This window comes from Ochotona curzoniae, unplaced genomic scaffold, assembly GCF_017591425.1.
Source record: "Ochotona curzoniae isolate NIBS_2020 unplaced genomic scaffold, NIBS_Ocur_1.0 contig_2321, whole genome shotgun sequence".
NCBI classification, from domain to species: Eukaryota; Metazoa; Chordata; class Mammalia; order Lagomorpha; family Ochotonidae; genus Ochotona; species Ochotona curzoniae.
The window spans coordinates 19,393,248-19,405,822 of NW_024465421.1; the positions used below are offsets into that span (position 1 = coordinate 19,393,248).

Sequence of the window (12,575 nt, forward strand, 5' to 3'; positions counted from 1 at the left end):
ATGAGTCATATTCAGTTGGATAAGGATCTATTCAGGAATGCACTGTCTACAGGGAGACTTTTAGAATTAAGCATTGAGGTCCTTTATAAGAATTATTTTGTTTATTTGAAAGGCAGAATGACAAAAAAAAAAAGGCAGAGGCAGAGATCGGACAATACCTAGGGTCCCCCATTCCACAGAAGCAGTGGGCCAGGCTGAGAGATAGTGCCAACCTGAGATAGGAAATGTGCCTCTTGCTGTCACACCCCTTCCTGCTAGAGCCCCAGCTCACCTGTGTACCTGCTTGACCTTCAAGACAGATTTCGGCCTCCTGTTAATAATGGCCAACTTCTTCAATGTGACTACAAAATGAATGAGTGATGAATGAATGAATGAATGAATAAAAAGAATAAATTCCTTATCTCTCTTGTGCCAAAGATGCTTCTTTAAAAGTCACCAGCAATTTTGGATTGGAATCAGTTAACCCTGGATTCAAATCCCTTCTCTATCTTTTATCATCTCCACTCTTCACTTACATAATACAGAGATAAAAATGCTAATGTATTGGTGGCATAATTCATTGCCTCCAAGATATTGCATATTTATAATGTCTAACACCACTAGGATGGTAGTTTACAATCATCAATATTATCATTATTATCATCTGTTTCTCTTGAAGAGAGATCAACTCATTTTCATTCTGTGTCTCTATTATAGCAATTGGAGTCCATTGAACCCTGAGACACAAAGTAACCACATCTAATGGCAGGAGGAAGGACCCAGTCCAGGCCCTTGTTTCTCGTTAGTTCCTGTTTCAAGCTTGAGTGTAACCCAAGCAGTCGCCATCACAGAATTTGAGAATCCTGTCGGCTGAGCAGGAATTGCCTTCTGGGAGTTTGAGGATGACTTGGTGCAGAGAAGATTGGAAATCTCCAAAGAAAATCCAGGAAGACTCACCTACTCACCTGAGATCAGCGCAAAATGGTGTGGCCTTCAAGTCAGTGGGGAAACGGCAGATGACTTCATAAATGGTAGCAAGTGGGAAACCATCTGGAAAGATAAAAAGCCAAATCCTTATTTCACACCTTGCACTAAAATAAATTCCAGATGGATCAAAGATTTAAACATAAAATACTGAAACATTAAAATGTAAAAGAAATGGGATTTTCTTATACAGAATCTTGATCAGGGCCATCGTTGTGGAAGAGTGGGTTAAGCCAATGCCTAAAATGCCAGATCCAATATTGGAGCACTGGTTCAAGTCCCAGCTACCCCACTCTCAGCTCCCTGCTAATGCACTTGGGAAGACAATAATGATAGCCCAAGGACTTGGGTCCCTGCCACCCACAAGGGAGACCCAGATTCTTGGCTCCTGGTTTTAATCTGGTCCAGCCTCAGCAACCATTTGGGGAGTGAACCAGCAGGTGGGAGCTCACTTTCTCTCTTTTTCCCCCTCTGCAAGCCTGTCTTTCCAATAAATAAAACTTTTTAAAATGTGTATTTTGATGTCAATATTAGGACCAATAAAAAATCATAATCTATTTTAAAATGGGATACTACACTTGATCTTAGCCAAAAGGCCGAAAAGTGATTAAAATGGGATAAATAACATCTACCTTTGCAAGCCATAAAGTTTATTTTTTAAAAATTATTTCTTTCTTTGGAAAGGCAAATATACAAAGAGAAGGATATAAAGAGAGAGAAAGATCTTCTGTCCACTGATTCACTCCCCAAATGGCCACAACAGGCAGAGCTGAGCTGATCCGAAGCCAGGAGCCAGGACTTTCTTCCAGATTTCCTTTTTGGGTACTGAATCTCAAGGCCTTGGGCCATCCTCTACTGCTTTCCCAGGCTACAAGCAGGGAGCTGGATGGAAAGTAGAACAGCCAGGGTTAGAACCAGCTAATTAAACCACATTGGATCCCAGCTCATTCAAGACGAGGACTTTAATCACTAGGCCACCACACTGTGCCCAGCCATAAAGTTCCTAAAAGGTACAAAACATTGGAGAGGAAAAGTTAAGTGGCAATTAAATGTAAAAATGGGTTACCCACCCTTACTGTAGGATCAATGTAGATTAGAACTAAAGCAACATACTTCTAACTTCTTGTTGGCAAAAAAAAAAACATGTTTGATAACAAACTATGGTGTTGATTGTGAGCAGACACTCTTCCAGATGCTTATGAGAAAATAAATTGATAGACTGCTATGAAGAGAAATTTGGTAAAAGCTCTCAAGATTAAAGCTGCATGTCCCAGGTGGCCCAGCAGTTGTACTGAGGCAGGTCTCCCTGCAGTTATCTTGGAAGTGTGTGAAATGCTGTACCTTTAAAGGTAGTTTGCTACAGTGCACAAGGTACTGAAATGATGGGATGACCTCAGTCCTGTGAACTAGCAGTTGCTGAGACAGGCTTGATGCATCCAAGTGTGGCAGTCCCTGCCACAACATGAAGTAGCCTCCAAGATCCACTGTCAAAGCCATCACCCAGAGCCCAACGTGAGAGCTAAATCCTCGCCTTGCATGCCAGGATCCCATATGGGTGCCAGTTCATGTCCCGGATGCTCCACTTCCCACCCAGCTCCCTGCTTGTGGCCTAGGAAGCAGTGGAAGATGGCCCAAAGCCTTGGGACCCTGCACCAGCATGGGAGACCCGGAGACCTGGAAGCTCCTGGTTTCTGGCGTCAGATCGGCTCAGCTCCGGCCCTTGCAGCCACTTGGGAAGTGGTAGGCAATCTTTCCCTCTGCATCTCCTCCTGTAAATCTGCAGGCTTACAGGAGAAGGCAGGTGCATGGTAGTGAGCAGAGTGAGCTAGTACCGGTGCAGGACAAGGACTTGACAAAGCATCAACACACAGAGTTCAAGTGTTTATAACTTACCTGCAAAGACACACAAGGAGCCAAGACATGCATGAGTCAGCTTGGAAAATGAGACTGGGAGGTGGCTGAAGCTACAGACCTACATGTTGTGTCTTGTCAGTGTGTTACCTCTTCAAAAATTCTGGTTTTTTATTTTCTTTCTAGATTTATTTATTTTTATTGGAAAGGCAGATTTACGGAGAGGAGAGACAGAAAGATCTTCCAACTGCTGGTTCAATCCCCAGCTGGCTGAAATGGCTGCAGCTGAGCCGATCCAAAACCAAGAGCCTCTTCTGCATCTCCTACATGTGTGCAGAGTGCCAAGGACTTGGACCAACTTCTGCTGCTTTCCCAAGCCTGAGTAGGGAGCTGGAGGGGAAGTGGAACAGCTGGGACAGAAACTGTTGCGTGTGGAGTTGGGGGTGCAAGGCTGGATGGCGGGGATTGGCTTAGCAACGGCAATGTTAAAGGTTATCAGTGATAAATAGTAAATTAGTGTCTAGAGATGAGACTAGTAAAGATTGTAACAGAAGTAAGAGGACAGAGTGCTGAGCAGGGATAAGGCAGCCTTTCAACTGTTACCATAACCACTGCACTCGGCTTCTGTAATCACTGCTTGGCTTTACTGCTTAAAGAACAGGACGGACACCATCATGGGCCCAAGGTCAGAGAGTAGGCCTAAGTTTCACTTCATTCCAAAGTTTCATTTTCCTCAGACTGACAGAGGGGCAGTTGGGCACAACCTTGCGGACTGGGCCAAGCGCGGGCATCCGCACATCCACAAGTGACATGACTAAGATAAGCACTGCTTGCTGGAGACGTGCTGTGTGTGACCGGGAGGGAATAAAACTGGTCTGCAAGAGACAAGCGGGATCCTTGTCAAGCCTCCACTGCTTTGGATGAGACATGGACCTTAGCTCGACCTAGCAATAATCTTTCTTTGCTTTTGCATTGTTGCGTGTGGAACTTGTCTGTCCATGGTTCGGGGATCTTTTGGTCTTAGCAGTCACATGTGGGGTGCCAGCACTTGAAGGTAGAGGATTAGCCAGTTGAGCCATTGCACTTGGCTCCTGTTTGAATGCAATGGATGTTTGACTTGACCCACATAACCAGATCAGAAAAGCTGAGTTTGTGCATGTCTGCCCCTGACTCCAACCTCTTCCTACACACACCCTGGGAAGCAGCCATGATGGCTCCACTGATTGGGTTTCTGCTGCTCACACAGGAAACCCAGATTGAGTTCCTGGCTTGAAGTCTTGGCCTCAGCCCAGGCCCTGGCCCTTATGGCCAGCTGAGGAGTAAACCAGCAGGTGGAGGATGTTTCTTTCATTCTGGATGTGAGTAGGCATACACATGTGTCTTCCTCCCAAAGAAACATATTCATTTATATGTATCATGAAATTGCTCTCCCTCGGTCATTTCAGCTGGCATGATCTTTGAACAGACTCTATGTTCCAGAGAGGAAGGGAGCGTCATTAGAGTGGTCCAACTGGGCGCCCTCAGAACTCAGAAATCCCTGGGGCTTCCACAAATCCATCAGCACTGCCTAATTTCATCAGATGCCAGTCAAGACGCACATTTCTCCAGGTCTGCAGTGATACAGCCTGCCTTTGGCCTGCAAGTCCCCATGTCTGCCAATGTCACTCAGCCCCTCCTGTGACCCCCTGGACAGGTCCATCTTCCATCCAACTCCACGGGACCGACCTACACACAGGGGTGGGGAACAAAATGGTTGTCCACAGAAATGGAATTTGGAGCTATTTTCAACACTAACACGCAATCCCAGAGTAACATGCAGGCGTTTTTAGCTTCCAAATGGGAACTGACATTTGAGGGTTTACTATCTGCCAAAGCCTCACACGCATTATCTTTTCTCTCCCTCGGCAGCACTCAGTGTGAGAGGCGCCCCTGCCCTTCCTCCGGTTTCAAGTGGGGAAACTGAGGCTCGGGGAGGTCTGTCCAAGGTTTCAGCCCAGCCCCCTTTCATCCACACGCTCCACTGTTCTTCAAATCTCATGACCCGGTGAGTGCCCTACTGCATCCCCTCCAGGCTCTCAGAAAACTGAAGGATGGGGCAGCAGAATTAACAACCACATCTGCATTCCCTGAGACTAAGATGCCTTCAGGGAAAAAAAGGGGAGGAAGGGTAGTATTAAGGTGGCAGTAGGATTACCGGTCAACTTGAGTTTGGCCAACAGGTCTAGACCCACACTGTCGCTGGCACTTCCTCATCTGCTCCATCATCACATGTGATCTCCTGAATGTAGCCAGGGGGACAAACTGAATTTTTTTTTAATTTTGCTGAATTTTGATTAACATTGAAATGAACCACCCTCCCGCTGCCCACAGAGTGCTGTTTCGATCTCTCCCACAGGCAGGCCGGCGTCAGCCCAGGAAGCACAAACAATCAAGCCTGGGCGTCAGGGACTGAGACCTGGGTCATAGTGGACGTCTGAGGAATGGATCAGGAGATGGAGGATTCTCTCTCTCTCCCATAGAGATACAGATAGAGACAGAGATATAAATTTCTCCCAAACCATCTTTCAAATATAAATAAATCAGAAGTACCTGGAAGCACTCCCTCTCCTACTCCACTCCTAAAATGCCCTCTCCCACAAACCATGTCTGCACCATCCTTAGCAAAAAAAAACAACAAAGGACGCTTCCTCCACTATTAGCAGAGCTTATTAAAAATATGTGGGAGAAAGAGTGACTTGATTCACATTTCCACAAAAGGGGGAAACAAGAAGCTGGCAGGAGTTCGGGTTACTCCGTGATTCTCAGCCCTGTGGCAGGTTAGAATCAGCCGAGGTATCCAGCTCCCGGATGGCCCACCCAGGCGGCCAGTGCCCAAGGACCTCAGCGGCGTCCACCACGCCCTTCTGCTTGCCTTTCCTTCTCACCATGTGGGTTGTTGCTTGATTTTTGTTTTTGTTTTTTTGTTTGTTTGTTTGTTTCCTTTGAGGATGCTACAGTTTGGATGTTATCGTGGGTGTTCTCAAAGACCCAATTGTTAAGGACTTGGTCTCCAAAGTCTTATGCTAATGGTTAATAGATGAATATTGAGAGCTAATGCATTGAGACTGGAGATTGAGTCTGTTTGCCATGTCTGCAGATGGGGTCTTCAGGAAGTTGATAAGCTCGGGTTGCACCTCCAAGGAGGCGTCTACATGACCAAGCCATGGTGGCTTTGGGGACACACCATGGACGTGGAGCATAAGTATGTTCCTTGCCTGTTGTCTGATCCTTCTTCTACACACATCAGAAAGATGTCAAATTAGAGGGGCCGCCCAGGGTCAGACTGGGAGCCTCCAAAATAATGAGCAAAAAAATAAATACATAAATAGGCAAAATAATTTAGAGGAATAGTTCACCTAACTTTAAAATTAGCCGAATATCATCATCAGCTGCTCCCAAGACATCGCATCACGTTAGCCTCCCGTGAATGCACGGGCAGCAGTGATGGCTCAAGTTCCTGGCTCCCTGCCACCCACATGTGAGACTTCGTGGAGTTTCTGCCTCCTGGCTTCTGCCTGGACAGCTCTGGTTGTTGCGGGCATCCGGAGAATCAACCAGCAGGGTGGAACATCTTCCTCTGCATCACTCCAAGGGAAATCCTTGCCCCTTAGGCAAACACCGACATTCTCCTCTCCAAGTCCCAACTTTGTCACTAAGGAACAACACAGTCACATCATAGTGGGGAATGGCACAATTCCCCTGGACTTTGAAAGCCATGCGCTCATCCCACACAGCTGGCTTCCCCAGCTCCTCTATGAAACAGCCACAGGGAGGAAGGGGCTGCTCATGGCCAGAGTGCTCTTGCCCAGACCCACAAGTCGATGCCAATCCCTTCCCTATTCCTTTGACATGCCCAGTCATTCACTCTCCCCACAAAACCTTCAGGGTGCTAATTCAGGACAGATGGGAACTGGTCAACCTTTAGCCATTTTCAATCTTGGAAGTCTCCAAAAATAGCCAACCCCTAATGCATATTTCAGCCTAGGCTTGTTTATTTTCCCTCTGTCCATGCCAGCAAGCTAATTTCCCTGGAGGGAGAAGGCGAGCAAAGGCTGCTGCCAGAAAGTGAGGGAAAAAAAATCTGTGTTAGTGTCTCCCTGGGTTGCAAGTGGGGATACGCCTTCAGGGCTGCATCTCCCAACCACTCAAAGAGACCCAGAGAGCAGGGGCCTGTGTTCCAACACACCTAATGAAGGACCCACTGCGGGCCTGGCACAGGGCTTGGACTTTTAGGCATTTCAGTTTGCAGAGAGAAAAGCACTAGGTCGTAGCAGGGCATCAGACTTGATCTTCTCGTGTGTCCAGGTGAGACAGGGGAAATAGAAAAAAAAGTTATTGTGCCTGGAATTCCAAAGTGAGAAAGGGTTGTGACACCTGCACAGGCCAGGCCAAGGTCAAGGTGATACTGGACCCATCCTGGGTACAAGAGTAACAGACAAAAACTTGGATGCACTTAGCTGCATGACTGTTGTACAGACTCCGCCACATCCAGCCCACATGATGGGTGACGGAAGGATCATCAGAAGACAGGAGCCAGCGAAGAGGTATCCACTGGGGGAGTCTGACGTGAAAGAGTTTTCTTGCCTGAATGCACATCACTGGACACATCCCGCAGCCCCAGGAGTGTTGTCTCCGTAGGGTATGTATTTGTTTTCCACATCTGGCAAGATCTCATGAGTAGGTTTATGTTTTTTTAAAAGTTTTTAATCTTTTTTTTTTTTTTTTGAAAGGGAGAGGAGTAAAGATAGCGATCTACCAGGTAGTTCACTCCTCCAAATAGCTACAGCAGCCAGGACTGGACCAAGCAAAACTCCAGAGCCAGGAAGTCTGCCCTGGCCCTCCACACGGGTGGCAGAGGCCCACCACAACAGTGAGCTGCACTGCAGGCAGAGGCAGGACCCAATTCCAAGCACTCCAACACAAGCTGCTGGCACCCAGGTGGCAGCCGAACTCATCGTGCAGCAACACCGTCTGCAGGATCGTGTATTTTTAGTCTTCATTTACACGTGAAGTAAATACGCTCTGAAGGCTGAAATGGCCTGAATGAGGTTGCCTGGGGAATGCATGTCAGTCCCTATCCCAAACTGAGTGAGCTGTTTCCACTGCAGTGCCCTGCAGGAAGTGGAAGCGCTAGGGGACTTGGTGCGGTTCTGCACAACAGCTCCTGTGCGATCTTGCTCGTCAGTGCCCGGTGCTTTCCCCCGCCTGTCACGTCTCAGCGTTTCTAGCTCGTCCTCCCAGCAAACACAGGTAGATGGAGACATGGAGCTTTTCTGCCAAGGTCTAAATCCAAAGTTTTCCTCCAGTAATAGCGAGTCAGACATGATGGAAGCTATCCAATTCTTCCTCACTTCCAGGACAGTCGGTGTCTATTTTTCTAGACAGTTTTCTCCTGGAGAAAGAGCTCCATTCCTGTGTGTGCCGATTCCTATCCCACTTTCCAGGTGTGGCAGGCATTGCCAATCAATCTTGGTGACATTCCTTCATGGCAATCGAACCTCCACTCCAATCTTGTTAGGCTGCAGGCATCCACAGCAACAAAATCCACTTTTTGCTGTTTCCTGTTGCAGGGCTCCATCTCACCAAGCTTCCTGACCACATGTTTGCTCAGGGGAACAATTGCTCGCCTCCTTCCACTAATCTGCTGAACTCACAGTTCATCTCAGAAAAGCCGCTTCTCACTGTACAGTCTCAGGGAAGCCTGCAGTGTTAAGCCACTTAATGTGGCAATTATTGATTAAACAGGAACAGGATCCACCTGCATCTAATTCCATGCCAAGTCTACTCTGCAACTTCACCTAAATATTCAGGCACTTTATTAATGAAAGATTAAGCTTTTACTTTATTTGGTAAATCTAGAGAGAATTTGACCTCACATGAGGTGGAAGGGGATTGATTCCCAAGAGTCTTTGTAAGTCCAGGGTACAAAGCATGGGTGGAACTAAAAGTGCAAATCTGAGTCCTCCCATCACCCTGGGCTGCACTGGAGTCCTCCTGTCCCACTGGGCAGCACTGGAGTCCTCCCATCACCCTGGGCTGCGCTGGAGTCCTCCTGTCACCCAGGGCTGCACTGGACACTGGTAAGCCCTGTGATGCAGCAACTTCAACACAAGCTCCAAAGTCAAGGGCAGAGTGGCTGCATTATTGATACTCACACTCAGCATTCCTAACAGGCAGGTACGTCGGTTCACCACGCCCCAGGTGAGGGCCTTCCTGCCTTCCTCTCCCATCTGCAGCAGCTTATCAGAGCAAAACCAACAGTGAGGACTGCCCAGCACTGCTCAGATGGGACCAAGAAGCCAAATCAAACTCAGAAAGAGCCGCAAGAAGCCAGCGCAGCGTCATCAAAACCCACCCAGCACAGGTGGCTCCAAGACCGGAAGAGGAGAGCCACTTAAACGCACACCCAGGTCCTCATCCAACTATTTTCTGTTCAGCAAATTGTTCGGATTTTTCTCTTCCCTGCTCCCAGAGAATTAGAACCAAGCTGGATTTTTTTTTTTTTTTGCATATTGCCTGGGTTTGCTGCATATGTTCAAATTACAGATAAGCTCTCTTCAAGGGAAAACGATCCCTTTCAAAAGTGAACGCCTACGTGCAGTATTCACGCTGCCTCGGCGCTGACTGTGTGAGGCCTTCTGACTCACGTCTAAGATGCAGTCTGTTCCCCCAAGCATGGCGTGCACCAACACCCTCCACTCCTGCACCCCAGGAAGGCATCGATAGTCCAGCATGAGTCTCCAAGGTGGGAAATGGCCACAGAAACGTCCTCTGATCGGGGCTCCAAGACATCACTACCAGTGAGAGTGGCATGTAAGATGAAAGCTGTTTGCCAGCCTGCCACCTAGAATTTATTTACCTAGGCACCAGATGCTCATCTTGGGCCAGATGATACGTGACCCTTCTTCCCACTGTCATGTTTGTCTACCACAGTCAACACCAAACACTATGCAGAGGGACCTAGGCATCCCTGCTGCTCTTCGCATCTAACCAATCTCGTTCTAACTGACACAGAGCTCTCTGGCACCGGAGTTGGCATTTTACCATTTTCCTTCGGTTCCATTCGATCCTAACATGAGTCTCCGAGTACCCTCCCAGAGCCGTTGCAACTCAGCTCTGGTTGACTTGATCCAACTCCCTTAGAAAGAGTTTCAACAAAGTTATCCTGTTCCAGAAACAAGCGTCTAGGGTTTATTTTTCTTTTATATCCTCACATCCAAACTCTCAGGTAAAATGCTTGAAGACTTTAATGTTTGACATCAAGCAGAGATAAGTCTACACCTTGGGCCTGCCATTTGTAAGCTGGGGAAAACTCCAGCTCATCCCTTCCCCTGCCTGAATCTCATTTTCCTCAACTGGAGATTGTGTCAGTGTCTACTTCACAGGACTGTTAAAGAAGAAAGAAGATAATGCACGGAGCTGCTTGTTGCACTGTCAGGCCAGCAGACCATGCTGGCTGTGGCTGTTTCCATTCCACAGATGCTGCTTCAGATTAGGTTTCCTGGAAACCCCAGCAAGAAAAAATTGAACGCAAGCAATGTCTTTATGATAAAATCCCAGAAAAGAGTGAAGAAGTAAAACAGGGAAAGGAGGAAAAAAAGTCAAAATAGGGTTTATTTTGAGTCTCCACTGTGGGTTCTCAGGGTTCCAACCCCGGAGAAACTCAAGGATATTGCATAAAACGCAGTCCACACAGCTATCCCACCCAAGTGACATTTACTCCCCAGCTTCTCTTCACATTTGGGTGAGGAACATTCCTGAAGATATGGACCTCCCAGAGGCGAGTGTGTGGGACAAGCATTTTCTCCAAGCCACAGCCTCAGGCTGTTGTAACAGAAGCTGATAGCAGGTGCTAGAACCATGTGTGAGCAGAATACCAAAGACTTCATCACCAATTCAGGCAGCAGAGGGCCAGGTAGCACACCCAAGACCATACACATCCCCAGTGGGATTCAGCCCAAGTTCAAAATGAAGCTCTCTCCACTTGCTCATCTGTCAAATGACACCAATAGCCATCTGGAAAACTTTTAGGAGAGGAAGTTGTATAACTTAGACAAAGCACCTCCTACCAGTTAAATACTAGGGCCACAGCATTGCCCTGTGAGCGTCCTCTGTCCTCCTGACCTCAGCATCTCCCCAACCAGGCTTGCAGCCTCCCTGAGAAGCAGGGATCCATGCTTTTCCTGCCCAGCTGTCCAGTGGCTGCATCAGGCACCATGTGGGAGACAGAGATGCACAGGTACATGGACACGACCCTGGCCCTCCTCCAGACACAGCGGCAGCAAGCAAGGCACCACAGGCCTGCAGGAGTCAGAGCAGCAGTTTCTCCAACAGTGCCTCCAAACCTTTAAAGTACATGTGATGGAGCAGGGACCTCATGCTAAGACACATCCTGAGCTCCTGTCAGCAGCGAGGACAGACTACAGAATCTACATTTCCAACAAAACAACTGCCATGCTGCACTGTGGGAGCAGATGAGGCTCTGTACAATTCAGCAGAGCAGTAGAGCAACAAAAAAGAGCTTTTCTCATTCTTGGGAGGGGTAGTGGGGCAGCGGGTCGCACCTGCTGATGGATGTTGATCCCTCCTGGAGAGAAGAGGAAAGGATGGAGTCTATGAATGGAAAAGGATTGTGCTGGACGACCGATGTACACGGGAAGGTGCTGTGTTAGAGTCATCCCAGGTCTTCACGAAGACACAGAGAGTTGCCACCCCACCCTCTCTACACAGCGTGTGAACATTTGAATTGCTAAGGGATTTTTTCCACAGTCCTAGCTTCCACGTAGGAGTGGGCAGAGGAAACTTGATAAAACCTGCACGGCTCCAGGAAGCCTGGACTAGCCTTTGCTTGCACCTGTGGGATTGGAGTCAGGATGCAAGCCCAGTACCACTTGGCCAGGCTGCGGAGGCTACAGCCAGCACATCTCCAAGCTGCAGAATAAGCGGAGTTTGCCTTCCAGCCCTCCGACTTATCTGCCTTTTTTTCCCCTGGGAAACTTTTCAGGGCCTTTAGTCTTCTTGAACACATCCATCTAATTAAGCCTAAATGAACTAGCGGGGAGTGCATGCAAATGGTACTTGAAGTTTCCTAGACCTGGAAAGACACTCAGCAACTATTCACCCAGGAAGTCAGCCGCGGCTGCAGAGGCCTCGCGTCTCGTTCGCAGGATTCAATAAGCAAGGTGTGTCTTGTTATTAAACATTTTGTCATAGAAGACTATGCTATGCTTTGTACAAGAGGGAATGGGGCAGAGAACTGTGTTTCCTTAGAATAAATCCTCCTCCCCTTTTTTTGTGCAAACTAGCCTGAGTAGTTTTCTATGACTTGCAACTAAAAGACTCTTGATTAAAAGACAGGTTTCCAGATGGCACAGGCTAGGCAATGTTCCCGGCTCGGTGCATATCTGTGTTTGAATGAATGAGCAATGCTGTCATCCAAAAGAAGGTAATCACGTGAGATTCTTTTGGCATCTGTAAGATGTGAAAGAGACCTTCCCTCACCCCTTAGTATCTTACTCTGCTGATAGCTCCCCAGCCTCCAACAAAAAGAAGACAAGAAACCCACACTGGTAAAGGGCAAAGAGAATCTGATGTGTGGACAGATATCTGAACCCAAAGATGTCAGGCTGGGGGAGTGAGTCTCCGCTTTCCTATCGCATACCCAAATGCCCTTTAACAACTTGCTCCATGAGCTCTTTTTCCTACCGCGCAGTGAATCTGTA

At 47.8% G+C, this 12,575-nt stretch overlaps 1 pseudogene; it reads right to left on the reverse strand.

Moving 5' to 3' along the window:
• Positions 1-1,471: 1,471 nt before the first annotated feature.
• On the reverse strand, positions 1,472-1,571 carry LOC121152082 (annotated as a pseudogene).
• Positions 1,572-12,575: the final 11,004 nt, after the last annotated feature.